General features: G+C 46.4%; 1 long non-coding RNA gene across 1 annotated transcript; it reads left to right on the forward strand.

Moving 5' to 3' along the window:
• Positions 1 to 79: 79 nt before the first annotated feature.
• LOC121141880 lies at positions 80 to 18699 on the forward strand. Its single transcript, XR_005878806.1, has 3 exons — positions 80 to 437; positions 736 to 849; positions 18622 to 18699. It is a non-coding gene; the product is annotated as an uncharacterized LOC121141880 (long non-coding RNA).
• Positions 18700 to 19401: the final 702 nt, after the last annotated feature.

Raw genomic sequence — 19401 nt, forward strand, 5'->3', positions numbered from 1 at the left:
AACCTCAGCGGACAACGGATGGGATTATTTGGATGAGTTTTTTTTTTTTTTAAATAGGAAAAGAAACACAAATGTATTTGAAAGTTCGGTCCTAAAAACAGCAACTCCATACGCTGGAGGAAGTTTGGATTTCAGTGCAGTTGCTGGAGCCTTCAAATCATGTTAGTTTTTTTGTTTGTTTGTTTTTGTTTTTGTTTTGTTTTTTTAGTGAAACCATCGGTGAACGAACTGCGGGAGAAACTGTGTCTATGGTGTCATTTTCTTCCATAACCAACATAACCCGTGTTAAGAAGAAAAGGTCTAAGGAGGGTCTGGATTAAAGTTATACTAAGCGACATAATAATTTTAAAACACCTTGTACGTTCCTTTAGCATTGATGCGCACCTGGAGCTCTGGACCTGACTCTATTGCTCAGCACAGTGCAGTCTGAGTATCGGGTCAGTATTAAGGGCGCCATTTTCTGTTTAAGACTCTGGATCATGCCGGGCGGTGGTGGCACACGCCTTTAATCCCAGCACTCGAGAGGCAGAGGCAGGCGGATCTCTGTGAGTTCGAGGCCAGGCTGGACGGACAGCCTCCAAAACAATACAGAGAAACCCTGTTTCGTAAAAAAAAAAAAAAAAAAAAAAAAAAAAGACTCTGGATCATGTAAGTGGTTGTTGAATCCTCGGCCAGAGCCTGGCCTGGCCTCCAAGCAGCATGTTTTCACTTGCTCTGCTGTCTCCCCCTTCACAGACTTCTCCAGTTGGAAAAGACAATGTGCAGTTTGGCACTGGAATTCCAAGATCACACATCCCTAAGCTGTAAGAGTGATCCGGCGAGTGTGACATTCCTGCTGGACACTGAACTGTAAGTGAACTCTTTTCTGGCTTCATAGTGTGTCACAGAGGACAGAGCTGAGCTCAAACGAAGCAAAGTGTTCGCTTTCTTATTACCAGGTTTGCTTGAGAATGGGTGAGGAGCAAACATGCGCCGTGTGTTTGGGATTTTGCAGAGAACATCCCTGTTGCTCTGTGCGTCTAGGCGGCTGGAAGGGCTGTGTGAGCCTCCGGCCTCTGTGGAGCCTCCCGGCTTGGCCTGAAGCCTTTCAGGGGTACAAGAAGCTGCTTTCTTGGTTTCACTCCTGAGTAGTATTTGGATTCTCCCAATTCCTCTGTTCTGTGATGTCATTGCCCTTCACAAGTTTGCTTGCTGTTTGCGCTGATTTTATGTACGGTTTTGTGAACATTGAGTGTGAGAAAAATGTCCAGGGATTGGTTGAGTGTGGAGTTTAGCGATGGCAGTTTGCCGGCCTCTCATGGGTTGATTAGTTTGAGAAGCTTGGGTTGTTGCTGATTGGCTGGTTTTCAGAGGCCTGGGCTGCTGCTGATTGGCTGGTTTCCTGAAAGGCAGGGCTACTGCTGATTAGCTAGTTGTAAGAGTATCACTACATGCCAGGCGTTGGTGGCACACACCTTTAATTCCAGCACTTGGGAGGCAGAGGCAGGCATATCTCTGTGAGTTTGAGACCAGCCTGGTTTACCGAGCAAGTTCCAAGACAGGCTCCAAAACAACACAGAGAAACCCTGTCTCGAAAAAAAAAAAAAAAAGAGTATCACTACTATCACCCCAACAGCAAGAATTGCTGTAGAATTCAGTGACTTCAGACTGTGGCTTCATGGTGGTAACATGTTTCTGCCTCAAGACTTTGACCGTGAGTTATCCTTCTGTGTCTTTACTTGAGGATTTAGGATTGGCTGGCCAGTGCACCCCGCACGTGCCTGTCTCTGTCCCCAAGTGTTTGCACTACAAATGCACTGAGTCTGGGTTTTCTAGAGATCTAAACCCAGGTTCTTAGGTCTGTGTCACAGGCACTCACCCATGACTCACCCTTAGTCCAGAACATGGTTTTAAAAAATGTTTAAATATCTGCTGTTATCTGACTGCTTCATTGAGGTTTTTACAATAATGACTTTTAAGGACCCATTATGTTATCCCTGCACATTAAAAGTTGTACACATACCATTCTCTTTGTTGTTTGCCTTGGGAGTTTCTTCGTGTATCCAGGAAGAGAGTTGTGAGCAACTGTGAAGATGTACTTTGACACAGTCAGATTGCTCAATTATTTTGTGGATTTCTGGGTCTTGTCTTATCTATGGAAAGCTCTAACTTAGAAATTCTGATTTTTCTTTCTAAAGTTGTATTTATTTATTCACTTTGTTGAGGTGGGGCTTATGCAAGCATGTGGAGGTCCGAGGAAAACTGGTAAGAGTTGGTCTCTCCATTCCAATGTGTGGGTCTCAGAGGTCAAACTCAGCGTGGCGACACACACCATCAGCTGACAGTCACTTCACCAGCCTGGAGATGGCATTTTCCTATGCTTGCTCACGACACTCTAACGCAGTGGTTCTCAACCTGTGGGTTTACCTCTAGGGGTCGAATGACTCTTCCCCAAGGGCCACCTAAGACCACCAGAAAACAGATATTTACATAATGATTCACAACAGTGGCAAAATTACAGTTATGAAGTAGCAATGGAAATAATTTTACGGTGGGAGGTCACCACAGCATGAGAAGCTACATTAAGGGGTCGTAGCACTGGGATGGTTGAGAACCACAGCTCTTAATGGCTTCATTTTCATCTGTGCTTCTGTACTTGTACTGATGTAACTATAAGGGAGGAGTGAAAAATTCTTGTGCAGCTCGGCTGTCCAGCTACTGTTTTTAAGACGCAGTTGTACCTATTTATATGAATTACTACCTTTGATTACAATTGATTGCTACTGTTAAGTTTATTTACTCCCAACTGGGACTCAATGAACACAGCCAGCCGGCTGAAGCTTTTACTTGTCACGATGCCTTGTGTGTGTTCTGTGCCTTTCGCTAATCGCTGTGTTAATTACCACGGGTGGGTGCTCTGTGTCGTACCGGGCAGCTCTCCTTCTTGTTCACCTTTAATCCCGGAGGGAGTTTGCCTATAGATCAACAGCGTGTCTTCTGAAACCTTGCACATGTGTTCTGTAAGCCACGCGTGTGAGGGCGGTCTTCTCCTGCCATCTGTCTGCCTGCCATCTGCTGACAGACATGCCAGGGCATTGCATCTGACCTGTGTGTGTGTCACAGGTCAGCACTGTCGCGTACCGAGTAACACTTCAGCTTTGGCAGGGAGTGGGGAGGGGGCGGGGAGGGGGGGTAAACAGACGCGGATTTTTTAGAAGCCAGGTAGGTTTGCAGAGAATCCTCACACTCAGTTCCAAGTGTTCTTTGGAAATGAATCCCATGAATTGGGGATATGTACTGAAACCAGTTTGTGGGGGGCGGGGACAGCACCATTTTGAATGTGACTCAGAGACACTGACCTAATCAACCTGGCGGTAATCCTGCACACGTATATATTTAGCAGTATGTGAAAGCGTGGGTTGGGATGGCGGTATATATATATATATATATTTTTTTTTTGGCCTGGCTGTGATTTCCAAGAAAACAGCACTAACATGTGCGTTCTTCCCTGGCCTGTTCTAGTGCTTTCATTTTTATCCCAATTATCCCGTGACCCGTGTTGAGAGTCACGGAGACAGAGGGCTGTTAATAGCCACTCCTGTCCGCAGGTGCGGAAGTGACGCTTCAACTCAGAAACGTCTTTCTTTTTCGTGGGTCTTGGCCTGTTTTACTGACTGAGGATAGCCACCTTTGGAGACGGGCAACAAGGCCTCTACCTGTGAGTGACTCAGAGGGGACCCTTTCTCTGCAGGAAGTATGTCTCGATGTCTAGAACACAGTGGCCCGCACTTCTGTGTGCGACTGTTACTTAATCAAATCTGAGACTGTCACCTAACCTGAGATTAGCACACGTGACCCAGGTCCTTCCTGGACTGCACTGAGATTGAGAGGCACTGCAAGGTTGCAGTTACTCCCCTGAGATCACCTGGCAGCTCACGTCACTGGTGTGAAAAAGAAGGGAGGGGTCAGTAAGGTGAATGCAGTCATTCAGGCGGACGGCCCTTGTGCGTGAGATCACCGTTACGATTTGCAGTGTGGAGCAGGAAACTTCAGTAAGCCCTGGTGCATGTGTCTACTCAGATGACTTTCCACCGTAGACTTAAGATGTAAGAGAGGATGGCAAGCGGCTGGGAGGATTTGTGTTTCCTGCCTTGTTTCTGTCTCACGGAAGCACTGGCTTTCACTTCATGCTGGTAAAAAGCCCGGGCAGCTCCCTACTTCCCTGTGCGTTACTAGAGTCTCCTTTCAAAGGGTGATGACATGGAGAATGAGAGTTCATTAAACGTGTGCAGTCTTTGCATGTGCATTTTTCTGTCATTGCGTTTGTTGTGTTAACTTTTCTGGGACTCTAGAAGGAACGTCTGTTCACTCTAGATGGGCAACAGTGACAGATTGAAGTACTGTTTCACCAAAGTCCAACTTGGTGAGACCAATAAGTTTGTTAGATTTTCTTACAGAGCATGGGTGAAGCGTTTCTCACAGGAGTGTGGGTAGCCCCTAAAGAGCTGCATCACCACAAGTCTTGCCCTGTCATAGATGATGACCTTGTCGGGCTCCATTATGGAATCCCACTTTTAAACTTGTGCTTCTTATACAGTCCACCATCTCCCACTTGTAGCTAGGGGAGGAGGGGAGCAATAGCTGGAATCACAGGTCGGGGCCCCTTTCGGGGGACCTCTCGGTTTAACATTCACTTTCTCCTAAATAGTCCATGTATAGACACACTTCTGCCATTCAGCTGAAGCAGTCCTATAAGGCAGTGTCTTTTGTTTGACTTTTGTTTCCAAACATGATAGCCCTTATACGATTGCATAGTTTTGAACTCCTCCCAGGGTCTGATTCAGTAGCTCTGCAGTGACGTCTGGTCATTATTAAGTCTGAATGTGAAATGTCACTCACCTGGTCCCCAGCTGGTGGTGCTGTCCCTGGAGATTGTAGAAGCTTTGGGAGGTGGGGCTCAGTGGAGGAAATGGAAACCCGGAGAAAGGGTCTTTGCATTTGTGGTGGAGCCCTTCCTGCAGCCCTTACCCTACCCCCGGCCCCCTGAGATCTGAGCAGTCCAGCCACGCCTTCCTCTCCTTCTGCCATGCAGCGGCCCACCACTCGGTCTTGTCCTCCGTGGTGGACTGTACCACACACACACACACACACACACACACACACACACACACACACACACACACGTGTGTGTGCATATGCATGCACACATACACGCACGCACACACATGCACGCGTGCATGCACACGCATACATGCACACACCCCTTCTCAGTTGTTTCTTTCAGGTACTGATTACAGTAATGAGTGAAGTAATTAACCAAGTAGCCTCCAGTTTAACAAATCTCCCGGAGGATTCCAGGGAAGACAGGTTTGGTTGTATGCTGCTCTGCGGGTTCCAATCTGACTGCACAAGGATAATGTGATGACATGACTAAGAGATATATTTTCAGGTTGCGATGTGAGTTTGACTAAGCACGTACATTAGCGATGTGCACAATCTATCCCCACATGCATAGAGACACGTGGAGTATATGTACTGCAGTAAGGCTTACTGACAGGTGTGGGGAGATCAAAGTGTGAGACACCATGAGCGTTTACTTAAAGTCTCTAGGTTTTCTAGAAAAGGAGGAGGGGGGGCTACTGAACAGTCCACCTTAAAACCAAAAGGACAAAGTGCAGAATGGAGGCCAAATGACGATTTCATTACACAAATGAAATGGGGAAATGCAGTGAAATCCCATCCATCCCCGAGGACCAGCTCCTTTGAGGGGTTGGAGGAACAGCCTGGAGTGATCTCACACTTACAGGCTCTGTAGCCATCACTCTGGAGCGACTGTAAGATTGTAACGACTGAAGATGAAGGATCTCACACAAAGCTCGGAGCTTTAACTACTCTCTGTGGCAGCCATAGAAATGAAATAGATAATTAATCCTGATGCCCTGCCCCCTGGAGAACAGAGTGCTGTCTAAATAGGTGAGAGCAATCCACAGTAAAAAGCAAACAAGAGTGTGAGAATAACTCTTAATGATCCGGCCATTCTGCTAGGCACTTGCATTAGATGGGCTGGATGTCTTTTCTGATGTTGAATGTATTCTGTTGAGAAAATAAACCAATAAAGAATGCCCCCTCTCATGTCTGTAGTGTATCGTATACAGTAGAGATCCCATTTCACGATTGCAAGTTTTGTGACACCCAGGCTACTGATGAGGGACCGAGTCTCACTGAGCTCATATGGCCTCTAGGTGAATACCACTGACACGTATCTGAGAGTAACCCAATATTTCATTCATATGTTGTAAATGGAGAGCCTCCCTTAGGTAGCAAACATCAGGGGAGTCAGAAAAGGAAGTGGCCTCTGGTTGGGAGTGTGTGGTGTGTAGAATCAAAGAAGATGAAATACCGTCCCTTTATAGTCCTGTGGTCTCCAGCGAGGCTCTGGTGAGGGCAGTGGTCAAAGAATGGACTTTGGAATTCTCTCAATTTTTTTTAATGATTAAGATTAAAATGCAGCCATAAGTAAGAGGGGATTTCCTGGGAAAGCAAACATGTCTGCTCGCCGGGAACTCTGCCTTGTGTAGATTCGCTTGATGGGATGGCCACACAGAGCTGATATATAACGGCCGGCAAACCACTGTTGGGTGTGCACCAGTGATTGCTAATTACCCGTGGACACTGGCTCTCCAGCAACAAGGGTGCGCTTTAATTGCTTCTTAGTAAGATGTGTGTCTTCTTCATCACCCACCTAGGTCCCATCAGCACTTACCACCCCCAGAACTGCCTGAGCTGTAATAGATTCATAATAGACATGGTCATGTATTAATAATAATAATGATGATGAATTATGCCTGCAAGTGCTTTCCCTGTACTTAATCTTCATAACAACTCTGCAGCCTATGTCGGGAAAGTATGGTTATCCCCGTTTACTGATGAAGAAGCCAAGCTACTGTAAGGTCAGGAGATTCCCCGAAGTCACGTGACTGTGCCACAACACAGGCTTTGCCTTTGTTTATTTGACAATATCTTAAAGAAGTGTCCAAGAGGCCAACCTGTGCTTTAGCACATGATAGGAAGCCAAGAAGATGTGACCTCTTGTGTGAATTTTGTTCTTCCCAGGGGCATCTGCTTAATGTCTCTGAGACCTCTTAAAAATGGTAAAAATGGTAACCCTTCCAGTGTACAACGTTTTGGCGAAAAATGGAATGGGGATGATCACATCTGACATTTGTTCATATCTGATTCTCCACCGTGGCTCCAAATTCTGGCCCTTATTTTGCATATAGTGCATTTTTTTCTTTGGACCTCCCCGAAAATTTCATAGATCCCTTTGACTAAATTGAAAAGAGAATTATACAGCCTTTCTGCTGGGCACTTGTATATCTAAGTGGGTGTCTTTTGAGATATTAAATGTATTCTGCTGAGAAAATGTGAGACATACAGCAGGGAAGCAGAGGAAAGGAGTTGTGTCTAAAGTCATCGCGTTCAAAAGAGCGATGTCTTGTTCGAAGAGGACTGTGAATATGTGTTTGCTAGAGTAAAGAGAGTTGTTTGAAAATGGGCAACGGTGTTCTTTACCATCAACTGATGTCTATTCCAAGTATATTAGAAGACTGAGAAAGTCAGGATTAAATGTTAAGCATAACTAAATGACCTTCCGTCAATGAGTTAATATCTCTGAGCCTCTGTTCTTTTAACCTATTAGCAAATGTGAATTATTGTCACATTTTTAGAGTACTTCATTCTTTCATTCTTACAGTAAAAGTTTAAATAAAAGATAGTAGTTTTGGAGTCATTTCCAGCTTAAAATGCTAATATTTTATTTAGAAGTTTAAAATATATTTTCTAGGGGGAATGAGACTTTTATTTTTCTGGAAATTTTCATGTGTCAGTTAGTCCAAGGAACTGAAAAGTCTTGCATCTTTCTTGGTGGGAAATACAGACATCTGTAAAGTTTCCTTCTCTAGCTGTTTCTTGGTTTTGTATTTTTTTCATCATCGTCTGTATTCTCAGTAACAATCTGTTTGTTTTCAAAATCCATAGATTGAGGTTTTGCACTATCTACAGTTATATCTTTGGCTGGTCTGCGTCAATTTTTACTGAATTTGCATTTCTGCCATTTATATCATTATTTCTACTTAATCTTTGATTAGAACCATTTTTATAGAAAGAATCAGTTCTTAAATTTGTTAATTTCTGTTATCTATGCATTTTCTGATTTCATTGTTTGCTGATTTTTTTCAAAATCATTTTCATTTTAACTTTTTCTTAGGATATTCTTGTGCCCTAATAAAAGACCTATTAGCCAGAAATCTGCGTTGGTGTGAAACTTAGTTGGCATCCCAGATGTGTCTACATATCATGCATTTCTGTCACCCGTTTCTAAGTGACATTTAATGGCTTCCCTGATTTTCAATGTAATCATTTTTCAGACCTGTAGATGGCCTTTCTTTTCTGCTACCAGCCCAGATAATAACACAGAGACTTCTTAATCCTTTTGAGGGCTTTTGGCCTTTAGCGTAGGCTTGTCTCGAATAGCTCTTATCAAATAAATTAACCCATTTATATTCATCTACATTCTGTTGAATGGCGTTACCCCTCTTTCATCTTTGCGACTCCTGCTTCTACTCCATCTGGCTGGAGACTCTGCCCCTCCTCTTCCCAGAGTCCTCTCTGTCCCTGGAAGTCCCGCCTCACCTCTTCCTAGCTATTGGCTGCTCAGGTTTTTAGTACACCAATCACAGAAATACATTTTCGCACAGTGTACAGTTCCGCCACAACACAGACCCCGTAAGAATTAAAGCCTGTCTATGTTTCCGTTTACTGACCAATGGGAGACATAGATGACTGTATAATTCATGTTTACCAATATGGGACCCAGTCTTGATAAGAGGTGTATTTTCTTACATTCCATTCTGCATGCTTTCTGTAAGCCTACTAATTCTTACTGTCATTTGTAAGTTCTTTCCCTGAGTCCCCCCACCCCCGCCACCTGGTTACATATTTGCACACTTCAACCATAAAAGGTGCAAATGCAGAGACAGATGTCTCTGATGTCTCCGTGTTCCTGCTGCCTGTGCCTTCAGCCACTTGTAGCTACTGTATTTTGAGGAGTGTTTCTGGAATATAAAGGCTTTTATGTTCCTTTTCTGGAGTTTACTTACTGTCAAAATATTATTAAAAGTCTTCATGGGAAGAAAGCATGTCAGATTCTCCATTGTCTGACAGGAATTCAGCCACACCAGTTTTCTTTGATTAAATCTGTTACATTTCTTCCCGATATAAGCTACGATGCACTTGCCTAGCTATTTAATAGCACATGCGTGCCAATTTCATGTGTTAGGACTTCGTGATAACACTAGATCGAACTGACTTGCCAAATGTTGGAATAGCTGAGTTTCTTTTCCTGTTGCTGGGATAAGGCACTCTGGCAAAGGCAACTTAAGAGAGAAAGGGATTCTTTTGACTCACAGTAGTTTGAGGGTACGGTGCTTTGTGGAGGGAAATCCAGGTGGCAGGTGCTTGAAGCTGCTGTCGAGGTTGCACTCGTGATCAGGAGCAGACATAGATGCATCTGTCCAGTCCCCAGTTGGTTTCCTCTCTTTTATGCAGTCCAGGATCCCCTGCCTAAGGGATGGAACCGCCCACAGTGAGCAAGTACTTTCACCTCAGTTAACTCAATTAAAGCCACCCTCTAAAGGCCTGTCAAAAGCCCGCCTCCTCAGCAGCACTGGCGTCTGTGACGCCGACGATGAACGTTAACCGCCATAGCGTAGCTCACGTGGCAGTTCATGCGTGGTGTGGGTTATTATCACTTATATCATCATACTCAGCCATTCGGACTCATTTTACTTTATTTGGTCCTTAATGCTCCCTATTCTTTGTTCTAGCGAGTCTTGTCTTTTCAATATGGACTATGCTTTTTGTGCTTCGTTCGCCAACAATTCTGATTTTGCTTTTCACTCATTTATTTATTAGTTCTTTGAGAATTGTGTTTGTTTATCGTACTCACCCACCACAGATTTCCTACACCCACTCCCACCTGCTACCCCCTGCACATTCAGCTGTTGTCCCTTTTCACCCCATCAACACCAGTGGTGCTGCCCAAATACCGTCGGCGAGGTGGCCTTCCACTGGAATATGATCGGGTTATCAGGGATTTGTCTTCCTCCTCGAGGAGACAGTCTATCCTTCTTACAGCAACTAGCAATCGCCCAAACCAGCAGGGCTACTGGTCAATTTTATGCCCAGCTTCCGTCCTGGAGCTGGGAGTCTGTCTGGCTTGAGCTTCCAGAGTTCTTGTGCACGCTGTCACGACCACCATGAGTCTGCAGGTACAGCTACTCTGCTGTGTCCAGAAGACACTGTCCTTAGAGTGGCCCTCCACCTCCAGCTCTTACGATTGTCTCTCCCCCCTCTCCCCAGTGATCTCTGAGCTTTGGGGAAGAAGGCAATGTATATGTTCTCTCGGCTGCTGTACGATCTGCAGTCTCGTTCTCTGAGCAGCTGTGCGTATCTGGGTAGGTCACCGTCCCTCACAAATAGAAACTTCTCAGATCAGGGTTGAGAGATGCATTGATCTGAAGAAAGGGGGGAGGGAGGGTGCAGGAGGGCTCTGGCTGAAAATTTTGTTGTTATGTTGTTAAGAAGCTCATGTTTATAAGACTAGATGTTGACTAGCTTCAGATAACACAATGTGGTTCTGATAACTTGACTCAGAGTATTCTGTGGGTCAGTCCCTTCTGTGGGATCATATGGGAGCATGTTACTGGAGATGACAGAGGAGAATGAAGTCTGCAGATGGACTGAAGGCTACACATTAGCTGGGCTTCGTGTGTCAGGTACCTGTACATTGTTGTCATAAGACACCATGAGTCTGCCAACTTATGGAGAAGAGTTTACTTGGGCTCGGTTCCAGAAGGATGAGAGTCCATGGCGGGCTGCGTGGTGGCAGGGGTAGGAAGCCGAGAGCTCACGCCTTCAAACCCTGGTGCACGGCAGAGAGATGGGAGTGGAGGTGGCCGAGGCTGAAAAGTCTTAAACCCTGCTTGCTCCCACAGATGCACTTCCTCCCGTCCTGAACCCCTGCAGACAAGCCTGCTAACCGGATTCTAAGAGCCTCTGGGGGATTCTCCCATCAGGAGCTCTATACCTCAGGTGGAGATCACCCTGATGTGTCCAATTTAAGCACAGGGGATTCTAAAAGTGAAAGTGAAGCTGGAGAGGTCAGGGAAGAGACAGGAAACAGGCTGGAATCTCTCCCTAGATTCCAGGATGGAGGCAGGGTCCTGGGCAGACTCTAGCAGACAGCAAGAGACAAGCAAGTGGGATTCTTCTCCAGAGCGTGCCACAAGGAACACAGCCACGCTGACCCCTGTACTCCACCTACAGGGGCATTGTCAGACCTCAGACCTGAAGAACGGTGAGATAACATGTCTCTGTGGATCTGGGTAGCTTGGGACAATAATAACAGGAAGCTAACACATGTGTTCTCACTTTTGTGTGTGTGTGTGTGCATGTGTGCATGTGCGTGTATGTGTGTGCATGCGTGTGTGAATATGTGTGTATGCATGTGTGTGTATATGGGTATGAGTGTGCATGTATGCATGTGTGTGTATGTGTGTGTGCATGTGTGTGTATGTGTGTGTGCATGTGTGTGTGCTCATGTGTGCATGTGTGCATGTATAATGTATGTGTGCACATGTGTGTATGTGTATGTGTGTGCGTGTGTATGCATGTGTGTATGTGTGTGTGCATGTTATGTGTGCATGCGTGTGCACATGTGTGCATGTGTGTATGTGTATGTGTGTGTGCATGTGTGTATATGTGTGTGTATGTGTGTACGTATGTGTGTGAGCAAAGGTATTTGCCACAGTAGCTGTGTGCAGTCTTGTTTGTATCTTTCAGCTGGCTTTTTGTCTGTGCTCTTGCCATGTTTATAATAAGTGAGTGATTGTGAGAGAAGGTTGCCGGGCCTCCTATATCTTTAGCAGCTGTCAAACTCGAGTGGGTATCCTAGAAGCCCAGATTAGAGCTAGTGTTCAGGAGCACAGCCATCACTCACAGACTGGGCTAATATGTTGGCACCATGGTTGGTTTGATCCCTCAGCCTGACACACACACACACACACACACACACACACACACACACTCAGTATGACAGTTTCTCCCCTCACTTAGTGTCAGAATAGTTTGTGAGTGTAGGGGGTCAGCTCTTCCCCAGGAAGTGTAAGGAAAGAGTAGAAATATTCACTCAACCAGAATAAAAGCGCTGTCTTAAACTGTTAAAGATGTGTGGGAAGCTTATGGAAGAAACTGACTTGGGACAGCGTCAAATGATGTTATCTTTGCCATCATTTCTCCAGTGCTCCGTTGGCATGACAAAGTCAAGCACGCAACTCCTGTGTTCCTAGGAGAACATCTTGAAGATTAGAAATGTGATTTCCAGCGGCCTTTTGTCGCTGATGCCACTGTGATAAATACATAAGGAAGGCACGTTGGGGGTCTGGTTTGTAGTTTCGGGGGGCGGGGGTCCAGCTTGCGGTTGCCTCGTTCCAACTTTTCTGAGCTTGTAGCCGGACAGAGAACCATAGCGGAAGGGCGTGAGGGCACAAAGCAGCTCACTTCAGGGCTCTGTCACCCTGCTTGGTGGCCCCCTTTCCAGGCACCAATTGAACAATCTTGGATGGAGCACATCGGCTGAAATCTGTGGGTGGCAAGTAGGGCCTTGGTGAGGAACCAGTGATTAATGGAGAGAAGCCCAAGGGAGACTGGGGGACTGGGAACCCCTCAGGGGACGGCGCTGACTCGGGATTTCCTGGACTGAAGAACCACATGGCTGGATGGGAGTGAGGCCAGAGCAGAGAAGGAGGAAAAGCGGTTCGGATGTCGCTCAGGAGACAGGAAACCAGGCAGTGAGAAGCTCCCAGCCAGGTGCCTGCATAGTCTTCAGACTTACCTGGATCCAGTATGACAACACGGGAGTTTCCCAAATGTTTTTATCTGACTATGTTGCATATATTAGATTATAGGAAATAAGTTCACAGAGACTTAATGTTTTCTGCTGTGGCCATAATGAGAGCCTAAAGACAACCTCACATATTCACTTTACTAGAATGTTCACCAAAGGCTACAAGGGGACCAAGGTTACCTACATATTTCAAAGGATATTAAGTTGTCTTGCTACAATGAATGGAATATTGACATCTTTTCCCTTTATTCTGGACAGTAGGTCTTCACTATGAAACCCAAAATGGGGGAAGTCTCTACTCTTAAAGACACACAGTTCCCTTCCTGTATATTTCTTCCTCGGGGTTTGGTAGCAATTCCGTTGTTTCTAATCTTCCTTTACGCAGAGTTTTTGTCTCTTTCAGGGTAAAGACATTCTTTTACGAGCCTGCTAGAAACTTTGTGTGTGTGCTGCTCTTTTTTGTTTTTATGAGATAAAGTCAAACTGTAGTCCAGGCTGGATTCACAACAGACATGATACTGGTTTAGAACCGGCAGCCGTCTCCCCAAGTGCTGGGGTTACAGATATAAACCATGTCTGACTCCTTATTCCTTTACTTTTGGTGTTTGTGTGTGTGTGTGTGTGCGTGTGTGTATATTTGGAAATGGAGGCCAAGGACAACACAGGTGATGTTCCTCACACACACTGTACAAGACTCACTTTTATGTCTAGTCTGTGTAGTGTGGCAATGAAGCTTTTGGCCACTTACATGCTACACAGTATCGTTTTACTCTCACTAGGAAGGTTCCCCTCCCAGGAAGGGGCAGAGTCTTCCCCAGCCTCACTCCAGCCTCCATTTTGAATCCGTGCCTTTGGAAAGACTTGTTTTTTCTGGTATTTACAGGATTATGATGGTTAGTCTAAACGATGGGACAGACTCTCAGAGGCCTCCGGGCACACCTGTGGGGCTTATCTTGATTGAGTTAATTAAGGTCGGAAGACCCGCCCACTGTGGGTGGCACCATTTCCAGGTTGGGATCCTGGACTATATACATGGAGGGAGGGAACTTCCAGGGCTGGTGAGTGTGACTTTATTTGGCAACAGAATCCCCGCAAATGAGCAAAGACGAGTCCATGAGGGTGGATCCTCATCCGCTTTGACCGCTGTCCTTAAGAGTGGGGGAAAATGGACATCCAGATAGACACAGAAGGATGACAGTCATGGCCAGGCACAGAGAGAAGGCCATTTATCGGTTGAACGATTCCTAGGCTCCAAGAAGCTAGAAAGTGTAGGCAGAGGTTTCTGTCCCACCACAGCCTGCAGCCATTTGATCCCGAATAAACACACAGAGGCTGATATTAATTAGAACCTGCTTGGCCAATGGTTTGGGCCTCTTACTGGCTAGCTCTCTCTTAACGATTAACTCACGTCTATTGAGCTAAGTATTTCCATATGGTGTCATCTTACCAGAGAGTCTTCTCCCTCAGCAGCTACGTGGTGTCCGCTCTGGCAGCTCCTCTCTGTGTCCTCTCTCCCTGGCTTTCTATTCGTCTGGTTGCCCCGCCTACACTTCCTGCCTGGCTACTGGCCAATCCATGATTTATTCATCAATCAATAAGAGAAATATACATACAGAAGGACATTCCCCCATCAAGAAAGAAAGACAGCAGCTCTCAGAAGTGAACCCACCGGGACCTTGATTTGGAGTTTCTACAGCCAGGAGCTGTGTGCCCATTTCTTACAAAAAAAAAAAACCCAAACAAACAAACAAACAAACAAAAAACCCCACCAGGAAATGAATAGAGCTCTTTAACTCTCAGATTAGTCATTTGAGTTAAGACCAGCAACCGTCCTCATCAGAAGGGTCACCTGGAGTAAATGTACCAGGCGGGTCAAAATTTTAATCCCCAGTGTCCAAAGCTCTGGTAAGTTCTAGCAGAGAGACACGCTTCTGCACACATGGTCAAAGGCTGGCCCAGAGTGGACAACTAGAGCTTGACATCACTGGTTCTGTCCTTTCTGACACTTGGCTTCAACGTGGACCAGTTTTCCCAATGGACACTGGGAAGTTGAGCGGTGCCTCCACCGCCCACAGACAGTCTTCACCTACTGTTTATATTTTCCCCATCACCTGTTGTATGAAACTCACTCAAGAATTTCACCTTGTCCCTGCTTAACACCAGAAGGGAATACTGGTTTTAATTTTGCTCTGCCCAAACAGGTTCCTTTCTCAAAATACTTTCATGGAAGCTTGTGTTAACTGTGGGTCTGATGGCTTCCAGTCAGCTCTGTTTCGTGATGTACTTCCAAACTTTAATTGTGTAGCTGACTACTGTTCAAAGGAAGTTGCAGGGGTCAGCTGGTTCCCTTAAGCTGTCTTCCATGGGATCGGGTGACAAAGAGAAGGAGGGAAGGGAGATTATGTTGGAGGGAGGGGTGTGGAGAATAAGAGAAGACAAAAAAGAGAAAGATTAGAGGAAGAAAAGCAGCCAAGTTTGACGGTACATATACATATGTGTAAGGGAGGTGGGAGCAGGGGGATTGCCGTAAATTCAAGGCCAGCCTGACCTACAGAGTAAGTTCACCATTCAAACCAAACCTGAGCTGCTTTGGGAGACGGTGTCTCAAGAAGGAAGTGGGGAGAAATAATAGTGGCAGTGTAATTCTAGAGGGCTCCATGCAGCTTTACTGTCATCCACATGGGTTGCGATGTCTATCAGGGACCACGCTCAACCCATTCTCTTTCCAGTGAGACTAAGATTATACCGCCGTGGGTATTTCAGTTTTAAAAGCACGATGAGGCCTGATAGTGATACCGCATTAAACACATCTCCTATCGATTCTTTCCAACCTTGCAAAACGAGCTGCCTGCGTTAAGTACCTTTTACTCCAGCCCCGCTGATGGGACCACAGATGCTAACTGCCGGGCTGGCTGTCATCCGAGGTCAGCAGACAGGGCAAGTGCGGAGATGACCGTGGGAGCATCCTCGGGCCAAGGGACTATTTACCCTTGTCACCCTCAATAGAGCTCGAGGAGAAATGTCAGGACAAATCCGAGTCATGGGGAAGCTAAATCAAGCCCTCCCAACTCCCTGCCCACTGTGATGCCAAACCACTAGCGTGTGGGTCTCTTCAAGTAAGGGGTCTGTCGTCACAATTTTAAGGGTTCTGTGGCTGAAGCTCTCTGTTCCCAGTGCGTTTTCTGTAAGTAACGAAATAAACAAGCAGACATAACACTCTGGTCTCATCGGGTCATCTCAAATGTCAGCCATACCACCTCTTTCCTCCTGACTCTCTTCTCCCATGTGGCTGATAACAGACACAGAGCAGTCAGGGACCGAGATGAAGTGTGCCTGTGAATGTCGTTGCCACTGTCCCCAGCCTGGGACCTCTGACTCCATGGGGAAGTGGGTCTCTGCATTCTGGTACTTTATAGCGAGAAGCCACTCACGTCAGACATCCATGATGGATTCCCCCATCCCAACTTACTATCTGCAAGACCTCGGGCTAGTGGTTAGGAGGCCCTGTGTGGTCGTGCGGAAAGCCATGGCAGCATCTGAGGTAACAGCTAGGAGCTGCGGGGGGAGCACACAGCAGAAGCGTCCTCACTAAAAGGCTTTGTTTTACCTGTGCTGCTGCTGGTGGTGGTGGTGGTGCTACTATGGGCATTGGCATTCTCATCTCTAGTTTGAATGGTTTCCTTAAGCATCAGAAATAATCAAATTATAGCAGAGTCTGGGCACTCTCCTTAGGGCCAAAGGAGCCTGAATGCTCATTCTGTGCTATTCAAAGGGTTCTAGAGGGTGCCTTTGATAGCTCCTATTCGTATTGACTTCTTTTGGGTCTGGGAACCCTCTCACCATTAATATTGGCCATAAGGGACTCTAGTCTCTGTGTGGGTGTCAGGTTTTAACACATGAGGCAGTGGTGTGGGTGTGCTGTTCTAGTATCCAGTCATATCAGTACCTGGCTTATTCTTGAGGGAATGTATGGATGGGTGGATGCATGAAAGAGTAAGTGGGAGGGTGGGTGGATGGATGGATGATAGATGGATGGATGGATGATGGATATAGATGGATGGAAGGGTGGATAGATGGATGGATGGATGATGGATAGATGGATGATAGATGGATGGATGGATAGATGATGGATGGATGGATGGATGGATGGATGATAGATGGATGATGGATGGATAGATGGATGGATGATGAATGGATGGATGATAGATGGATGGATGGAAGTCAAGGTTATCTTCCTTAATATTTTTCCTCCGCACACATTGAGTCAAAAGCATTGTCAGGAAGGGCTCTGCAGATGCTTGCTACATTTTCTTTAAGAGTAGAATTCAGAAAGAACGTTTTTCCTGAAGAATAGCTAGGTCACATGGAATTGGGAAGAAAAACGGAGATATACAATTGCCGGATGACCACGCTGGTAAACTCTGAGAGAAGGAAACCACCCAGAATGTGAACTGGGACAAGGAGGGGGCGGGAGACAAAGTGGGGGGAGGAGGTGACCCGGAGCACGGTGGAAAGGGTGGGCGTGCCGCAGGCATGGGCCATATTGCGTGTGGAGAGGCAGCAGCAGTCATGGACAGATGGTATACACGTGCACACATGCGTAGGGAATATGGCATGGATGTACTACTCTGCTTGTGTGGTTCTAGGTCCTACGGCTTTGATTTCCCTGCTGTGGTGGACAGTGACCAGGAGCTGTGAGCTAAAAACCTTTTCCTCCTAAGTTGCTTCTTCTTGGGGGCATTTTATCACAGCAGCAGATGGGAAGCTAAGGGGATGGGTTTTCTATCTCAGGTAACCTGATCTAGGAACCGTCTCACAGGCATGCCCAGTGGCTTGTTTCATAGGTCATCAAGTGTCTGTCAAGTTGACAATACTAACCATCCCATGCAAATCATGGTTGGGTACTCTAACTTGTGTAAACTCTGGTGTGCACGTATGCTGGGTGTGTGTCGGGGGGAGGAGGTGTCTCTGAGTCCCATTTGCCAGAGACACGAACTAAGCTGACACTGGGCAGGTGTGTCTCCGGTGTGATTCATATATCAGTGACATCAGGGGCACAATGCAGAATTTGCCAGAAATGAAAACTCTTGGCTTCCACTCCAGACCTACTGAATCTAAGGTCCTGTAGTCTGGGGCTCCCTCAGCTCCCTGGTGAGTTCTAATGGCTACTTGACTCTGAACACCATTGCCACGTGTCCACGTCTGACACAGGCTGAGGTTTCTTCTCCCCTCTCATCCGCGACAGCGTTTGCTCCTTATTCCCAGCCTGACGGGTGAGAGCTGCAAGTGGCTGAGCTGAGTGTCAGCCGCTGCATGTGAAATGCGTGTGCTCTGTCTCCAGCACGATAACAAATAAACACAACTCAAAAAAAAAACCAAACAAACAAGTGAAAACACAATTTCTCCAAATGGCTTTTGGGTTTAGCAGCCAGCTGATATCTATCCGTGGAACACCGTCTCCCATGAAGTAGTACTTTCGGAGAGCTGACAGTCTGCTGGAATTTAGAGAACGCACTTCTTACAGCAGAAGCGTGAGTGTGGGGCGTTAGGCAGCTCACAAACAGATGGAATCCCCCCCCCCCCCCCGGGAGCTCTGCAGCCCCAACCTGGGTTTGGCTGTGCCCCATGTCCCCCGGGCCAGTTTCCAACTTCTCTGGCCTTCACTATCTTCACTATAGCGACACAGACATCAAGAGAACCATCCTTGCCCAGTCACCATGGGAACCTTTGAAAATGCTTCTGTGCGAAGTGTGAGACATCCCGCCAAGGTTCTGCATTCAGGAATAGAGACTGACTGCCATGAAGAGCGCAAGTGCTTGAAAATGTATCCAGGAGGACCAAGTTAAGCCTTCATCAAGCAAATTACCTGTAAGTGAAAATAAAAGCAAGGGCATATAGGTGGAGTGGTATTGTGTGTGGAGATGGCGCTGCCCACAACTCTGCCTCTGGGATGCTGGGGGGAACCTCTGTTTCTTCAAGGAGCTAATCAAGGAGACACCTTTGCAGAAACTTACTGCTCTGGGGGGTGCTGACCATTTGTTAGTTACAGACAGGGACTTGAATGTGAGAGCCCTGTCAAAACTTAGTGTCTCTTAGGACTCTCCCCGCCTCCACGCCCCCCCCCATCTATCTCCTTTGTGGGCTTGTTTATTATTCAGTAATTTCTGTAAATACCGTAAACATTCTTAGGAAAAGCACAAAGGAGTAGAACCAGACAATGGAATATTAGTCTACGTTACAAAAAGATAAAATTCAGACACATGCCACAATGTGGACAAACCTTGAGGACACTATCCCAAGAGAAGGAAACCAGCTGCAAAAGTCCAAATAATAACGTGACTTCACTAACATGCAGGGGCTATGGCAGTAAATTTATGTGGGTGAGGCCAGGTGTGGTGCGTGTATGGCTATAGTCCCAGCAGGAAGACTGAACTCAATGCCAGCCTGGAGCTCTTAGC

This window comes from Mesocricetus auratus, unplaced genomic scaffold (assembly GCF_017639785.1).
Source record: "Mesocricetus auratus isolate SY011 unplaced genomic scaffold, BCM_Maur_2.0 Super-Scaffold_100008, whole genome shotgun sequence".
NCBI lineage: Eukaryota > Metazoa > Chordata > Mammalia > Rodentia > Cricetidae > Mesocricetus > Mesocricetus auratus.